This window comes from Podarcis gaigeae (genome assembly GCF_964106915.1).
Source record: "Podarcis gaigeae genome assembly, chromosome: 16".
NCBI lineage: Eukaryota > Metazoa > Chordata > Lepidosauria > Squamata > Lacertidae > Podarcis > Podarcis gaigeae.
In genome coordinates, this window is record NC_139693.1 from 17,668,129 (window position 1) to 17,684,576 (window position 16,448).

The following is a 16,448-nucleotide window of genomic DNA, read 5'->3' on the forward strand; positions in this document are numbered from 1 at the left end:
CACCTTAATGGAGGAGGGGCATTTAAAAGAGTCACAAGGGCTCACAATCCACATTAAGCCAAGATGTGGACAGCCCTTGGTTTTCATTGCATGAAGCAATCTGGAAGAGGGGCACTATCAGGGAAACCTGAGAGAGACTCATATCATTGCTCCTGTACCCCAGACCCTGATGTCCCAAGTGTGCATATGTGTGGGGTGGGGGAAGCCGGGCTTCATTTAGAATAGGGGTTTGGGAACCCTTAGTCCTTTGCAAGCAACCTTTTAGGGGTGGCGTCAGAAGCAAACATGGGCAGAGCAAGAAATGAGATTCTTGTCTTTTGTGCAGAAGGCTCCATCCCAGCCATGCAAAAACCAGAGGTTTCTACACACACTCCTCTACTGTCCATTCAGGCAAGCAAACATCATCACAGCTCGGAAACACATTCCAGCCAGGCAGAAGCACCCAAAAATTGTGTGCAATGGGACCAGCAAGGAGTGTGGTCTAGGGAGAGTTCCAGGGGCCAGACAGAGAGGCCTGGAGGGCCGCATTCAGACCCTGTTCCCCACCCCTGTCTTGGGAGCTTTTCCTGATGATCCTGGAAATTTTGCCCCTCAAATTTTGCTGAGAGGTGGTGCTGTGGTCTAAACCACAGAGCCTAGGTCTTGCTGATCGGAAGGTTGGTGGTTCGAATCCCCACAACGGGGTGAGCTCCTGTTGTTCGGTCCCAGCTCCTGCCCACCTAGCAGTTCGAAAGCATGTCAAAGTGAAGCAGATAAAAAGGTACCGCTCCCGTGGGAAGGTAAACGGTGTTTCTGTGCAATGCTCTGGTTCGCCAGAAGCGGCTTAGTCATGCTGGCCACATGACCTGGAAAACTGTCTGCGGACAAATGCCGGCTCTCTCGGACTATAGAGCGAGATGAGCGTGCAACCACAGAGTTGTCCATGACTGGACCTAACGGTCAGGGGTACCTTTACCTTTACCCTGGCCTGCACTGCCTCTTTGGTTGGGGATCAGCTGGGGTCTTTAGCATAAAGAGCTCCTCTCATCCGAAGCAAAGGCACTTCGACCTGCGACTCTTGAGCATCAGCAAACTGTGGACTGTTACGAATCATGCAACAGCCTCTGATGTGCAACCCCAGAGTGACTCCTGCGTTGGATTTATTACACCCACCACCACTACCCACTCCACTCCTAGGCCAATGTCCACTGCAAGCACCCCACTGTTTTCAGTAGTGTTTTCCCCCTCCCTAAAACATGCTTGGGACAACAGCTTTAGAAAGAGACACAAGGCCTTTTTGCAGGAGGCGGGAGGGGAAGGACCACTTGTTGCAGCCTCTGATCCTGGCATGATTCCCCGCCCCCAAGTCCTGAGGATGGAGTTTACCACCTAAAATTTCACTTCCATGTGCCTACATCCACTAGCTTAGCCTCCTCCCCACACCGTGTGCCCTCCAGATGTTTTGGACTGCAACTCCCATCAGCCTCTTGCAGCACAGCCATGTTGCCCCATGGTTCCAGCCAGCACAACCATGTTGGCTGGGGGTTGATGGGAGTTGTGGTCCAAAATCTCTGGAGGGGGGAAAGCTGGTCCAAACAGATTTTGTTGGCACCTCAAAGCAGTTTACAAAAAGAATAAAGTTAACAGTAAAAACAGCTAAAGACAACTATTTAAAACGTCTAAAAAATCAAAAACACTGATAAACTAAAAACAGATCAAAACACCCTGTATTATCTGGGTGGGTTTGTCTAAACAAAACTGTTCTTGCAAATGTGGAAGTGGTATTATGTGTCATCTGTATCACTACCAGTTCTGCAGATTGAAGCCGCTGAATGGGCATATAATGGGGAAGGAATTAAGGAATTTGGAGTCTAAATCAAGGGGCAGGAGGGACAGCATTCAAATCCCTGCACTACAAAATATTATAGGATTTATTAGTTTTTAATGTGTTCATTTCTTATAAGGAAGAACTAACAGTAATTCTAAGATTAAATAATTATTTCCACATACGTATTTTTGTGTGTGCACGCACACCATGGAGAATTATTCCCTCTTCTGCCTATTTTGTGTGAATTGCTACTCAGTTTAAAATTTCTTTTAAAATTAAGAAAACTCACTCCTCTGTTGTGTAAGGGTGGCAAGATTCACTGTAAAAGTGCACCAGTAATAATTATTATTCTTTCCCAGTTCTGCTCCACCAAAGCTAAGCAATCTTTCCAAATGACTGGGGAAACCATACTGACCGTAATTCCAGGGAATGCAGATGACAGCTGGAAGTCCAATATTTCCTTGTAGAAGAGAGTCAGAAGAATGCAGAGGCGATACGAGGTTCCCCATAGGAGCAACTTCTTGGGATAATCCAGGTCAGCGAGAAAGAAGAGACCAAGAGAGAATTAGAAGAACCTCATAAAAAATTTAGGGACATAGGGAACGGCCTTATACATAGGTCTGACCATCTAACTTGGTATTGTCTACACTGACAAGCAGCACCTGCCTTTTGCATACAAAGCACTGAGCTATGGCCCTTCCTCCACTCTGCTGACAGGTGCCCACCAGTGCCTTTGTCTGACGCCAGCCCTGACTGCATGCTTTCCCCTTGCTGGCTGGCTCCTCCAGGATCTCCTTGTCTTCTCTTCCTGACATACTTCAACTGTCCCTGGGAAGCAGAAGCTCCTTCCTTCAGGCTGGTGAAAAGCTGGAAGGAAGGAAGGAAGGAAGGCTGAGGGTAACTTCTTCCCATGGTGATGGTTCCAGATGCCACCTCCAAGCAGGATTTAGGCTGGGATTATACACCAAGCTAAATGGACCAGTGGACCATTTGTCTAAAAAGCATCATCATCATCACCCACCCATCTGACTGAGTTGCCCCAGCCACTGGGAGGATTCCAGCAAAATCTTAAAGCATAATAAAGCATCAAATATTTAAAACATCCCTAGGCAGGGCTGCCTTCAGGTGTCTTCTAAAAGCTGGCAGATGAGAGGCTCTTCCTCTCTGCATGTGGATAAATGACAGGATATATATGATAGAAATACAGTGGTACCTCGGATGTTGAATGGAATCCGTTCCAGAACTCCGTTCGACTTCCAAAACATTTGGAAACCAAGGAGTGGCTTCCGATTGGCTGCAGGAAGCCCCTGCAGCCAATCGGAAGCTACGGAAGCCTCACCGGATGGTCAGGTTCCAAAGAACGTTTGCAAACCAGAACACTCACTTCCGGGTTTGCGTCATTCGGGAGCCAAAACATTCGACACGCAAGGCATTCGGAATCCAAGGTACAACTGTATGGTAAAGGGATGTATAGATACCCCCCTTTTTTCCTCTCCTTACTTTTTTCTGCTTTTTTAAATATTATTGTTCTGTTGATTAATTTGATTCTTATTGTATTTTGTGTATTTTTAAAAAATCATTTATTTATTTTTTAAAAACTTCCCAATACAGGGTTGCCTTCAGATGTCTTCTAAAGTTGTATAATTATCTATCTCCTTGACATCTGCTGGGAGGGCGTTCCACAGGGCAGGCGCCGCTACCGAGAAGGCCCTCTGCCTGGTTCCCTGTAACTTCACTTCTCGTAGCGAGGGAACCGCCAGGAGGCCCTCGGAGCTGGTCCTCAGTGTCCGGGCTGAACAATGGGGGTGGAGACGCTCCTTCCGGTATACAGGGACAAGCTGCCTATGGCAGAAGCACTTTCCCTAATGGGATCTCTGGTCAAAGCCGACTAATGGAGGCAAATCAAGCCAGCTCATTTCTCAACTCCAAAATCTACAGGAGAGAATTGTGCCACTGTGGCAATGATCACTAACAGGCCTGTTACTAGAAATGTGCTCGTTGTTGTGGTAGCTAAGGAGAAGAGCCTGAAAAGCAAATACATACTAAACCCGTCATATTCTATGTTTTAGCATTTACTTACAGTGCAATCTCATAGAACTGTAGAGTCTAGTTTAACCCCTTGCAATGGAGAAATCGCATCTAAAGAATCTCACACATGTCTATAATATTAGATAGGCATGTGCACTGCAAAGTGTTTGGCACTTACTTAAGACACAGGCTTTCCATGATGCCTCTCTCATCATGCATTCAAATCAATGCGTTATGATGTTTTATTGGCATTTTGTGGATTTTATTCCATGCACCACTTTGGAATTCTCCATGATACATGGAATCCTAGTAATTGCTGTGCTGTGCTCCCTACAGATGTGCCACCCATTACACCTTTGCAATGTAGCTTCCATGGAACATGAAAAGTCAGCACAAGGGGTCTCTCAGTGGGGGAGGAAGCCAGAGCCAGGGAGCTCCCTCCCCACCCCACCCGCCGGCCACAGCAGTCTGAATAACAACGGCAAAGCAAGATCTAGCTACACAACATCGTCAAACATCAGGCCTCGTGTGGCCGTTACTCCACAGCTGCATCTAAGCACAGCTACTCCAAGGATGAAAATGAAATGGGTTTGGGAATTCAGAATGCTTACCTCCAGCTTCTAGCATCCAGAAATGAGATTTTCTCTTTCTTTCTGTTTCCACGTCTTCTATTCACTGCCTGAGCATCAAGAGGGCTTTTGTTTCGGTCTCTGTTTTCTTAGAGATCTTTCCTTCTGCTTTTCTAAAAGTCTTCTCTCTTCTCCTCCTCAGGCGTGTAATGGGGTTATTTTTACTTTCGGTTATCTAGCTTTATGAAGACTTGACCCCACTCATACAGCTAGATAACCAAAGATAACAACCAACCCCGGCTATCTACTTCGCCAGCAAGGGCAGCAGCGCCAGGAGGAGGAACAGACCTCCCTTTCTCCTCCAGGTCTTTCTTTCTGGGGTCTCTTGGTTGGGGGGAAAAAAGGAAGGGGATAAATGTATTAACACATAAACCCATCCATTTGCCACCATTTCATTTTTCTCAACCCCAAAGGACAGCGCCCCAGAAAATATGAACTATTGTGAGGGTGTGTGCTGGATTTTGTCTACAAGGCTGAGGGTTTCTTCTCTTTCTTTCTTTTTTAGCTAAAGTGCTGTGGCCCCGTAAAGATGAACACATTTATTACGGCAAAACCTTTGCAAAACACTGTCCACTGTCAGACGCAAGAAGGTTACTCTTGGGTTATATGCAAACATATACCTACATGGTTGGGAGAGGGCATATAAAAAGTGAAATAGGGGGAAATGAAATGCAAATATATATATATAGCTGGGATAAAAATACAGTTTAAATAAAATAAAAACTTCAGTACATTAATGCGCACACCCCTCCCAGGAAAATTTAAATTGAGGATCTCATTTAAACTTCTCATTTAAACTTATACATTATTTCATGCAGGTTGTATTATAAACATCATGGTTTGGCCTCCTTTCCCCCATTTAAATGTACATCACACATAAGAAGACATAGGAAGGAAGTGCCAAAGGAAATAAAATTAACAGCGCAAACCTAACCATGTCAATGCAGAGGGAAATCCTATTGAATGTACACTCAGGTAAGTGGTGATAGGACTGCAGTCTGAAGGCATGATCCTACAAAGCATTACATTTGCTTTACAGCTGTAATGGTTTTGCCTGTTTTTACATCTGTATGCTGCAATGTGCCCTAGAACATTATGGCAAAGGGTATAAAATCTTCTAAATAAATGAAGTCCCAAGGAGGCCAGTGGGATTTGCACCTAGGTCAGTGTGCATAGGATTGCAGCCTATTTAGCCAAAATGAAAATCGGAGGCGTGTGGATTCTGCTGGTGAAGCACGCGTAGGATCTCATTTTATCCAGCGTAGCCGCAGAATCCAGAGGTTATCTAGTCTAACTACTTTAGCTTTGCAAGATCCATCAACACATCCCCACGGCTACATTTACAAACCCAAAGATCATGCCCCATCTTTGACTCTGCCACTGCGCGGGGGGGGGGGGGGGAAGAACCCAGCAAAAAAAAAAAGGTCGAGGGTTGTTTTTTGTTCAGTTTGCTGGCTGCTTTTGCAAAACAATTCTGTGGCTGGTCACACCACTCAGGAAAACGGTTAGGTTAAAAAACAAACAAACCTAGAACTCCTCCTCCCTCCAAATAGTATATACCACCCAAATCTCATCTTTTCAAAATGTTGCCAGGGCTTCAGTCACAATTCTTCCCTCCCAAATAGAAAACCTCCATCTATGAAGCCCCACAGAAAAGGGCCGGGCCCAAGAGGAAGAAATCTGTCTCCTTGCCAATAATCCATTTTATCCCCCCCCCCCCGGTCATTTTACACCCTGCAGCTACCGAACAAGTTCAGTCTTTATCGGGGTGCTTGCTTTTTTTTTTTTTAGTGCGAAATTCCCCTCTCTTTAAATTTTAAAAACACTTCTGCTAAGCCGTGCTGCTACTTCCCCGGTTTCTCAGAGGCACGCACTACTTGCGTTTACTTTTAAAAGGAAGGATGATGGGGGAAACTTAAATAACATTGTTGTATACTTGCGTGTTCACACGAAAGGGCCAAGGGCCGTAGCTCAGGGGAAGAGCATCTACTTGTATGCAGAAGGTGTCGGGTTCAGGCCAGCCCCCACCCCGCATCTCCAGGTAGGTCTGAGGAAAGACCGCGCGCGCCTGAAACCCCTGAGAGCCGCTGCCAGTCAGTGAAGACAGCGCTGAAATGGGTGGACCAACGGGATGAGGCAGCAGCTTCCTATCTTTCTTAAGCTTGGCTATCCCCGTTTCCTGGGGTCCCTATCTCAGGGTGCATGTCTTCAACCAGCTAGTCGTTACCTACTTCCTGCGGTTTCTAGAAGCTAAAATCGCAGACCGAGCAGCCTTGATCCTCCTTTCTCAGCGCTGCTTATCCAGGTACGGGAAAACTCTGCCAGCTCTTTTGAACCAAGGACCCCCAGACCCGGGACCAGAGGAACCCATCGGTTAAATCATGAACCTTGCGCAGGATTCAGGCTGCTCTTGGGAGGAGCGGGATGAAGGCAGAGAAGCCTTTTCCCGAGCGCGCAAGGGCGGCCCTCTTTTCGCCTGTGAGAGTACAGTCTAATTTATAGTTATATATTCTCAAGCCGCTCTCCATCCTTTGCGAACCCCAGGGCGGCGCGGAGGGGAGGCATGAACCATAGCAAAAAGAAAATTTGTTTTGTTTTTTAAATCGTGCAAAAATAGATTTCCAAGCAATTAATAGAGCCTCTGTCAAAACGTGGCAGGGTGTGAAGATCTGGGCAGGAGGGAAGCTCCCTCTTCCTGGCGCTACAACGCGATCCTCGCCATGCCTGCTCCGAAGTAAACCGTATCAAATTCAACGGGGCTATAGGATCACTTTCGCGGCCCAAAGGGGAGCAGCCTTAGCTAGAAAATTCGCAGATCCGCCACCGCAAAGAAATGAAACGAAACGAAACCCGCCGCCTCCCGGGACCCAGCAAGAAACTCGCTTCTTGAACTTACGCGGACGGAGGGAAAGCCGAGCGCAGCCTTCGCTCCGGTGAAGATGGGCGTCGGATCCCGCTGCGCCTGGGGGTCCCAGGCACCACGACCCCCACCCAGACTCCCGCCCTCCTTTTCCTTTCTCCTCCTCCGCCCAGAAAGGCACGATCCCCCGAAGGGCAAGGCTGAGGCCGAGCGAGAGCGCGGATTCTGCGCGCCCTGCGGAGCGGGAGAGGGACCCGCGCAGCTCCGGCCTCTGGCGAGCACTTTCCCTGCTGCCCGCAGCTCCTCCGTTGAGAGAAAAAGGCAGGAGGCGGAGGAGCGAACGACCCATTCATTCTTTCACACTCGCGCCCCACTCGCCCGCTGCCGATTGGCTCCCTGAGGCTGACGTCACCCGTCCTGATTCTCTCGCCTTCCTCCTCCCCCCCCCCCAGCTCCGCAATCTCTCGCGCTCTCTCCCTCCGCAGCTGCCCCTCCAGTTCCTCAATGGAGCGAGCGAGGGCCGTAAATATTAGAGTAGAGCGCAGCATCCGAAAGGAAGCGCATTGTCGAGCGTCTAGGAAAATAGGAGTCCGTTCTTATATACCGCGTCAGACCACAGGGACACCTCGGCTCGGAACTGCTTATCTGTATCGCGCCGCAATCTCCAACGAGCTCAAGGTAGCACACCTGGTTCCGCCCCACCTCCTCATTTAATCCCCACAACAACCCTGAGAGGTAGGTTAGGCTGAGACGGAGTGATTACCCTAAGGAGCGAGGGTTTGAGCCCTAGTCTCCCAGGTCCTAGCACTAATCCTAAACACTATGCCACAAGCAGCCTTCAGAAAAACCCTTTGCCATCACTGGCTGCCGATTGGCTAGGTTCAATGTGCTGGTTTGGGCGCATAACGCCAAATACGGTTTGGGACCCCAGGATGCCCGAGAGATCGCCTCACCCCTTATATACTCTCCTGATCGCTGCTCTCCGCCGGTGAGGGCCTCTTGCAGAATCCATCTCACCTGGAGGTCTGCTCTCTGCCTGATGTAGGAACCGGGCCTTGGTGGTGGTGGCTTCCTAACCCTTTGAAACTATATTAGCCAGGCGCCATCCCCCTTGTATTTCCAGCGCCTCCTGAAAACCTTCCTCTTTCAACAAGCCGTTTAAATCTAGAGCTTTCTCAACCAGCACTGGAAATTGTTTGAAATATATTGTTGCTTTCTGCCGCCCTGGGCTCCTAGCGGAGAAAAGGCGGGGTACAGATTCATTGAATTACTTTGAATTGGAGGTCGGACCTGGGGACTTTTCCACGCAAAGCAGGCGCTTTAGTCCACATGTTTCTGACCAAAAGGCAAATTTAAATAGGAATCTGCCCTATTTTGCGTCAGACTGTTGGTCCACCTGACGACATTCCTCGTGATGAGAGCCAGCGTGGTGTAATGCCGGGTTGCTGACCAGGGTTCAAATCCCCACACGGCCATGAAGCTCCCTGGGTTTGACCTTTGGCTACCCCCTGTCTCTCAGCCTAGCCCACCTCACAGGGATGCTGTGGGGATTACTTAAAGAGAGCGGGGGAACCATGTACTCCACTCCTTGGACAAAAAGGTGGGGTATAAATGTAAGTAATAAATAAAAGCCCTGCTGTGCCTAAAAGTGGCATATAAATTTAACAAATATATACGTAAGCAAATCACAGAATTGTACAGTTGGCAGGGACCACGAGGGTTATCTAGTTCAATCCCATGCAATGCAGGACTCTTTTTGCCCGACGCGGGGTTCGAACCTACGACCCGGAGATTAAAAGTCTCATACTCTACCGACTGAGCTGCTCCATCATAAATGCGGGGATTGAACCAAGGACCTTTGCAGTCAAATCGCAGGTTGGGCCACCGAGCTGCCGCCCTTCCTACTTCCTTAACAAGGATACAGAAAACGGGAGTGGGTACATCTCCCCCTAGTTCAGGGCAGCCTCTGCTTCCTGTTGTTGCCCGTCGAAAATGAAAGAAAAGAGAAAGGAGGAGGAGAGCTTTTAGCTTGCACCTCTACGCGCCTTTACCTGGGAGAAAACTCGCTGAATTCAGCCAGGAAAGCGTGCATAGGTTCGGCTGCGCAGGCGCGAACACAAGCCACCCCCATCCCTTTTAATTCCAGTAAATACTATTGAGTAAATGCCGTGGCTTTGAGTCTGCTCCGGCGAGGCAACAGCGAGGAGCCTTGTGGAATCCGGCGGACACAGGCAGCAGCCCTCGTGCGTCATTCGTGTAAGGAATGGCGCAGAAACTGCAGGAGGGGTGGGGAGACTCGCTTCTGAAAAGCCATGGCCTCCTGGCCCCATAGCGAACACGCAGACCTCCATCCCAAAGGGGCTGCGTTGCCCAGGACTCGCGCTGCCTTCTGGGCCTCACCGGAGTCCTCGCCCCTCGCGCGCGTCCCAGCCTGGCTTTAATAAAGCGCCTCCTCGCCTTTAAAAGTTGCAGCTTATGTGATAAGCAAGCGGGTGCGGGGAGGCTGCGTCTAAGGAAAGAGGAGGCAGATCTTGTACATCTCTCCAAGGGCTCGATCCGCCGGGGTGGGGGCTCATCCACCGGTGTCAGCAGGAGCCTCTCTCGCCGGTGGATTGGGTCCCTAGATGATTGGCCTGGATTGAAGATGCAAGGCCTCTTTCCCCACTCACCGAGAGGCTTCTTCCGACCTCCGACAGCAGATGCCACCCCACTATTGGGGTAGCGAGCGAGCGAGATGTTTATTATAGGAACTACACTAATAAACGTATCGCAAATAGTAGCCATACAGACTTTCAGTATTTTATAAGGTTATTATTGTATTGCCCGCACTGGCTCGAATTTTTCACATAGATTAGATAGATGTGCTACTTGGGAGTAGGTTCCGCCGCACGGTGTCCTTTCCTTCCCGGTCTACATACCCACGCAGAACAAATCTCACGGTTTGCGTTGGGAAGAATATCCCTGACTCCCGATCATGTCTCTGGAGCAGGATTTGCGAAATCCCTCCATTCAAACCCGTTTTAATTTGCTTCCACCTATACTCTCTTGAGCCCACCCACCCCGTGTAAATCTGTGATCCTAACAGCTGTGCATAACCTGCTTAGAGATCTACCTGCAGCCCCCAGCCCGGGAGAACTTCCCTCCCAAAAGACGCCCACGAGGGAAGAGGATTTGGCCCTGCCCGCAATCCTATCCATTTTTTAAAATTACACAACTTGAGGGTCGTTTCCCTCTGAACCGAGAGGGTAACGACGCCTAGGATCGGGCTGCACAAGGAAAGGATCCGGCCAGCACCTGGGCGCGCCCAGTTCCAGCTCTCCCTTGCGGAATTCTACCCCGCATCCTCGGGTGTCTCCTCCGGTTCCGCGCAATCGGCGGCCGGGGCGTTTGCATCCGAGGATCGCCGCTTCCCTTCCCAGGCCAAAGGAGCAAGGAAGCTGAAAACAAAGGTGAAACGGATCCTGAATATTTGCCATTTTATGCTAATATTTATAACAACATCTCTCTCTCTCTCTCTCTCTCTCTCTCTCTCTCACACACACACACACACACACGTATATGTCTGTATATGGAATATTTCAAAGTCCTGTTTTAAAACACACAAACAACTTTAGATCTGCTTCTTGTTTTCCCCCTTAGCCCTTACATCCCAAACCTAATGAATTATGAACTGATGAAGGAAAATTTCATTCAAACCAGGACGAATTCATTTCCAATTTACAACTAATCCTCTGCAGTTGTGACCCAGAAGGAAAGATCCACTGGGTTCAAAGGGATATAACAGCGTGGTTCTATTACACAGAAGTCAGTCCCACTAAGTTCAATGGGACTTACCCTTAGGTAAGTATGTATTGGATTGCAGTCTTTTTTTGCCAAGTACAGGACATTTTTTTTAATGCACATTTACCTGCGAGTAAGCCCTACTGACGTATGTGTGGTTCACTTCCCTGCAAACATGCAAAGGTTCAGCCTATCCGGAGGCGTACAGAACTGCAGCCTCGCAGACCGATCCTATGGTTCGGAAGCAAATCCCACTGTGGCCAGCCTTTCGCGCAAGCGGGTATTTGATTGCAACTCCGACCCGCATTCGGGCCGGAATTTTAATCCAAGAGACCTCTTCCTTCCAGAGATTTTAATAATAAAAATGAAAATGAAACTCTGCTGAAACTGCAATCCAATTCTGTTTTAATCCGGACTGTCTGCTTTGCGGTTTTAACCGGTTTAAACCGGCTGCAGCCCAAGTGCTCTCTGTTTAATTCGCTTGTGAACAGAGTATTGATCCGCAAGCAACGGGAACAGCCACATATCCTGCGTGGGACCGGATGAAAACAGATCTCAAGATTCCCAGCCGCGCTATCCTGTCTGTTGCATCAACAAGGAGCCTCGGAGCCCACCTTAAAAAACTAACAAATTTATTTTCAAAATGCGTTTCCGTCCGATGAATCAAGAAACGCAACGCGATGGATTCATTGTGGGGTACAGAAGCCCCTTGCAATGTAATACCGTGAAGTCTGCGTTTCCTCCTCGCCTTTATTCACGTCTGAGGTCTAAGGAAGAACAGTGTCTTAGAAAAATAAACCACTAGGAGCTTAAAACGAAAGACCTCTTTGCTTTCAGTAAATTGGGGGAGGACTGCTGGTTTGTGATCTCTTCTCCCGCCACAAGCGATGATACAAATGGAACTGGAACTGGGGTTTTTTCCCTCCAATGGACCCGATCCGCGGTTCTAGAAAGCATAACGTGCTGGGATTTAATCTGACGATGCCAGATATCTCTGCCCGAAGGAGTTACAGTTCCGGGGGCCGGAATTGTGGCGCGTTCCTTCAATTCACTCGGGACGTATTTCGAGCTGAGCAGCACTCCCGCGTCTATTTCAGAGCCAAAAATGAATTCTGTGCAACCCGAATTTTGATTCCCTCCTCCAAAAGCATTTATCTCTCACAATTTGGAATGTAGAGAAATGAAGCTTACATTTCTTACAACACCTTATGTTTACTCGGTACTTACTCACAGTTTACTTGTGCTTTTTTAAATTAATGATTACACTTATTAATGGTTATTCTTTACTATTATCTGCAAAATAAAAAATGCCAATGAAGATAACTCTATATATGTATTCTCAAATAAAGTTTTTGTGGTTGTTGTTTTTAAAATAACAGTAAGACCCACGGCGGTACAATCATGCCAACGTGGAATACTGGGACTCCCGTTTATTTCAGTGGGAGAGATTTTAGCAAGTGCTTATGCCTTCTACTGAAACGCAGGGGGGACACTTTTGCTGAAATATTCTTAGCGGTTGTTTCCCCTCCACGACCCCAATGCAATGTATTAAAAGCAAGTGGATCATTGGTACTAATATTTGGAAACGGTTTTTTAAAAATAGGTCTAGATTGGTGAATTTAAGGCAGTCAACTTAGCAACATGTTAAAACATCTTGAGCACATTCCAGACAGACGTGAAACACTTTTAAGCCCCAATTACTTCAATGGGACTTACAAGTGTCTCTCTCCTCCCCTTTCCCATCCATCAAACACCAACCATAATTTGGATTGCTGGAAGGACCAATTCAGCTTAAATGACCATAATGACCCTGATCCAGAGAGACCTAATTGCATGTTCAGCCTCTACTGCAACATAGACTGGTTCTGCATATATGATGGTGTTGAGGTGATGGACCACAGTTGGGGGGGGGATGCCACTTTTGAAAGCTTCCCCATGTTAAAAGAAAGGAAAATAATAATAAAAACTAGCACATCTAGGAGGAAAATTCTAGACTGGTAACTTTCTTCCTCTATTAGCTCATTCTTTGTTTGCTAGGCATACAGGAGCTAGAGTCCTCAACCTGACACCAGCAGTTGATATTATTATTTATATTATCATTTCCCACTTTTTTTTCTCCAAGGAGCTCAAAGGTGCTTTGCATGGTTCCCCCCACTTATTTCCTACACCCTTAAGAACGACCTTCTAAAGGAGACAGTTCACATGTTCAGCCTGAATTATCCAACAATACAAGGTCCCCATGTGCAAGGCATGTGTCAATCAGCCCTGACACTCGAGCTGCATGCATCCTTTTAGCGGAAATGCATGCTCACCATTTAATGGCTATGGCAGCAGCACCAGATGGCAGCAGTGAGGGTGGTGTTCACAGATCACACACAAACACACACCAGCACCTTTGTATGACCTCATACACTGTTTTCCAATGAAGGCAATTCAAGTGTTCAGGTGCCAGCAAAAGCCATCAAGCGCTGAATGAAACTCCTGACTGCAAAGAGACTTCCACAACTCTGCTCCCACCACATGCAAGCATCTAACCATCTTATTATTAATAATAATTACATTTGTATACCACCCTTCATCCACCCTCTACCCACAGGTATGCCTTTTGCATGTGTTACTGCTCAGAATGATATCTTGATGGGCTTGCATTGTTTGTAGGCTTATGGTGGACACAGTGTGGGAGCGTGTTTGTGGGTGTTTAACAAAGCCAGGGTGCAAAGAACTCCCCATCTGGTTAGATGCACACACTAACTATTTAGGGAGGTCGGATGGTCATCTGCCATGGATGCTTCAGCTGAGATTCCTGCATTGCAGAGGGTTGGACTAGAGGACTCTAAGATTCCATGATTCTAGGGTTGCATCTCACAATCCTGCATGGAAAACCACTTTCTGAAGTAGTTTGTGATATAGAGAGTGTGTAATAAAATAAATAAATCACATTTTGGGGTCTTCCTTCCACTTTTGGGTGTCCTGGTTTTTACTTTATGAAATATGGCGACCCTACTACATCTACACCCCCATGGAACTGGAGAACTGGAGAACTAAATAAAAGTTCACCCATCCTGCTGTCGCCACCTAGTAGTTTTCTCTAAATAATAGCAGAGGGCATCATGAAAGCTGACCAGTTTGCACAGCCTGTAGTGTACACGCTACACCAGTTATGACTGCCACCAGTAATGTGGGAGGGTGGGGTGACTCAGCAGACCTTGTATTTTCCTGCCTGCCTTGAACTGAAAAACAGAAAGAGTTGCTTCAAGATATAATAATAGAATCATAGCGTTGGAAGGGACCATGAGGGTCATCTAGTCCAACCCCCTGCAATGCAGGAAGATGTGGTTGTGGGGCTGAACTTGCCTTGCCAAATCCCAGCTTCAGCAGGCCTGGACCTGGGGACTGTTCGCCTATAGGTGGTTTGCCATTTGACGGCTCTCCACGTCCAATGATGGCTTGCTACCATGGCATTGCTACATCAACCCAACCTTAGGGAGACTCCAAGGAGCCTCTGTAAGAGGAGTGTGAGTCAAAGGCACATATTCCTTAAAGTGTGTGTGTGTGTGAGAGAGAGAGAGAGAGAGAGAGAGAGAGGGGGGGGGTGAGAATTATGTGTTGATAACAACATGACTAGATAGAGCTTTAGCAAAGCATACATTTCATTTTATTGATTTAAAATGTTTTTCAATAGCCCCTCATCAAAATATGCCAGAAGTACGACTCATGTGAATTCATCCAACCTACAAATCCAGTTTAAAAACAGCAAGTAAACAAATTAGATTGAAGGTAAATGCAAAGCGAAATAGGGCAAAATTTCAAAAATAATCTCAACTGCAAAATGCCTGGAGACATGGAATATCTTCACCTGGCACTGAAAAAAAATGTTAATACGCTGTGTGACCTTTTTTGTTTCGGACACTGATTTTTTTTTTAAAAAAATGATAATCTTGAATCTACAAAGGAGTGGGGCTTTGGAATTGCCTAGTGAGAATCTTATCACACCCCACCCTTGCTTACCTGCAGCCCCCCCCCCATCATTGCCAAGTGTGCATTGAAAATTTCTCCTCCTAGTCCAGCCATTGAGGTCTGCCTATATGCTAAAATCTACGCGACACTGAATTGCATCACTGTGTCGCCTGATCGCCTGATTTTTTACTTGGAAGTAAGTCCCCCTGAATTCAATAGGGCTTCCTCCCCAACACAGGATTCTAGCCTCAGAATAATTCCTCTGTTCCTGTTTGAGCTCTCCATTCTAAACAGCCTTTCTTTCTCATTTCCACTTGGCATCCTTGCCAACACACTTTACAAAAAACAAAGGGGAAAACATGAAGCTGGCAAAAGCCCCAGAAATATCCATCTTCAACAGCGCGAGAGAAAGCAGGGAATATAATAGGAGCCTTTTCCTGCTATCCTTTGGCCCACCTCCTGGAGGCTGGCAGAGGCTGACTAGAGGATTTTATTTAGTGCCTTCTCCATATAAACAAGTCCATAAAATGTACAGTGTTAACGACTTTGTCTCTGAAGAGATCTCCTTGTAACGAGCTTGTTTCTTTTGCTGGAAAACAACTGCGCTGGCTCCTGTAGCCCAACCCCTTCTGAGGACGTGATGGAGGAGGAGGGGACCACACAGAATGGGTCCACCTTCGCCAGGATTCCTCAGATTGCTGCACCTTTTCCTCTGTTATAGATATCTGCCTGCCTATCGACACCCTCCCTCCTCCAACACTCATATAATTCATATTACTTACAAACACAGGTGTTGAATTAGCATAGCTAAGCTAGGAAGATTGTATTGCCATCCATTCAGTGCTGTTGTGAATGGATGCTGGGCTCGTCTTGGATACACCTGAAGCTTCAAGGAGATGCATCTGAGAATGAACATCTTGCATGTCATGGCCATTTGGCCACAACATCTGCATCCACCCTCCAAGTATATGTGTGTGTGTTGTGTGTGCGTGGATCCTAGCCCACCTGCTCCCCAAATGAGCAGAATACTGAAGATGTGGGCTGTAGTTCATGGGTAGGCAAACTAAGGCCTGGGGGCCGGATCTGGCCCAATCGCCTTCTAAATCCGGCCCGTGGACGGTCCAGGAATCAGCATGTTTTTAAATGAGTAGAATGTGTCCTTTTATTCAAAATGCATCTCTGGGTTGTTTGTGGGGCTTGCCTGGTGTTTTTACATGAGTAGGATGCGTGTTTTTATTTAAAATGCATCTCCGGGTTATTTGTGGCACATAGGAATTCATTCATTATTATTTTTCAAAATATAGTCCGGCCCCCCACAAGGTCTGAGGGACAGTGGACCGGCCCCCTGCTGAAAAAGTTTGCTGACCGCTGCGTCTAGTCCATGAAA

General features: G+C 47.3%; 1 long non-coding RNA gene across 2 annotated transcripts in view; it reads right to left on the reverse strand.

Annotated features, from left to right (window-relative positions):
• LOC310834286 overlaps positions 1-16,448 on the reverse strand; it is a 57,213-nt gene that overhangs the window by 27,395 nt on the left and 13,370 nt on the right. Inside the window, exons 1-3 of one of the 2 annotated variants that reach the window (XR_014559145.1) lie at positions 7,361-7,444; positions 4,447-4,788; positions 2,223-2,327 (exon numbers count right to left, since the gene is read on the reverse strand). This is a non-coding gene — a long non-coding RNA (uncharacterized lncRNA). Of the gene's footprint in view, positions 1-2,222; positions 2,328-4,446; positions 4,789-7,360; positions 7,445-16,448 lie in introns of those variants that run through there. The other variant, XR_014559144.1, reaches the window with a different exon arrangement.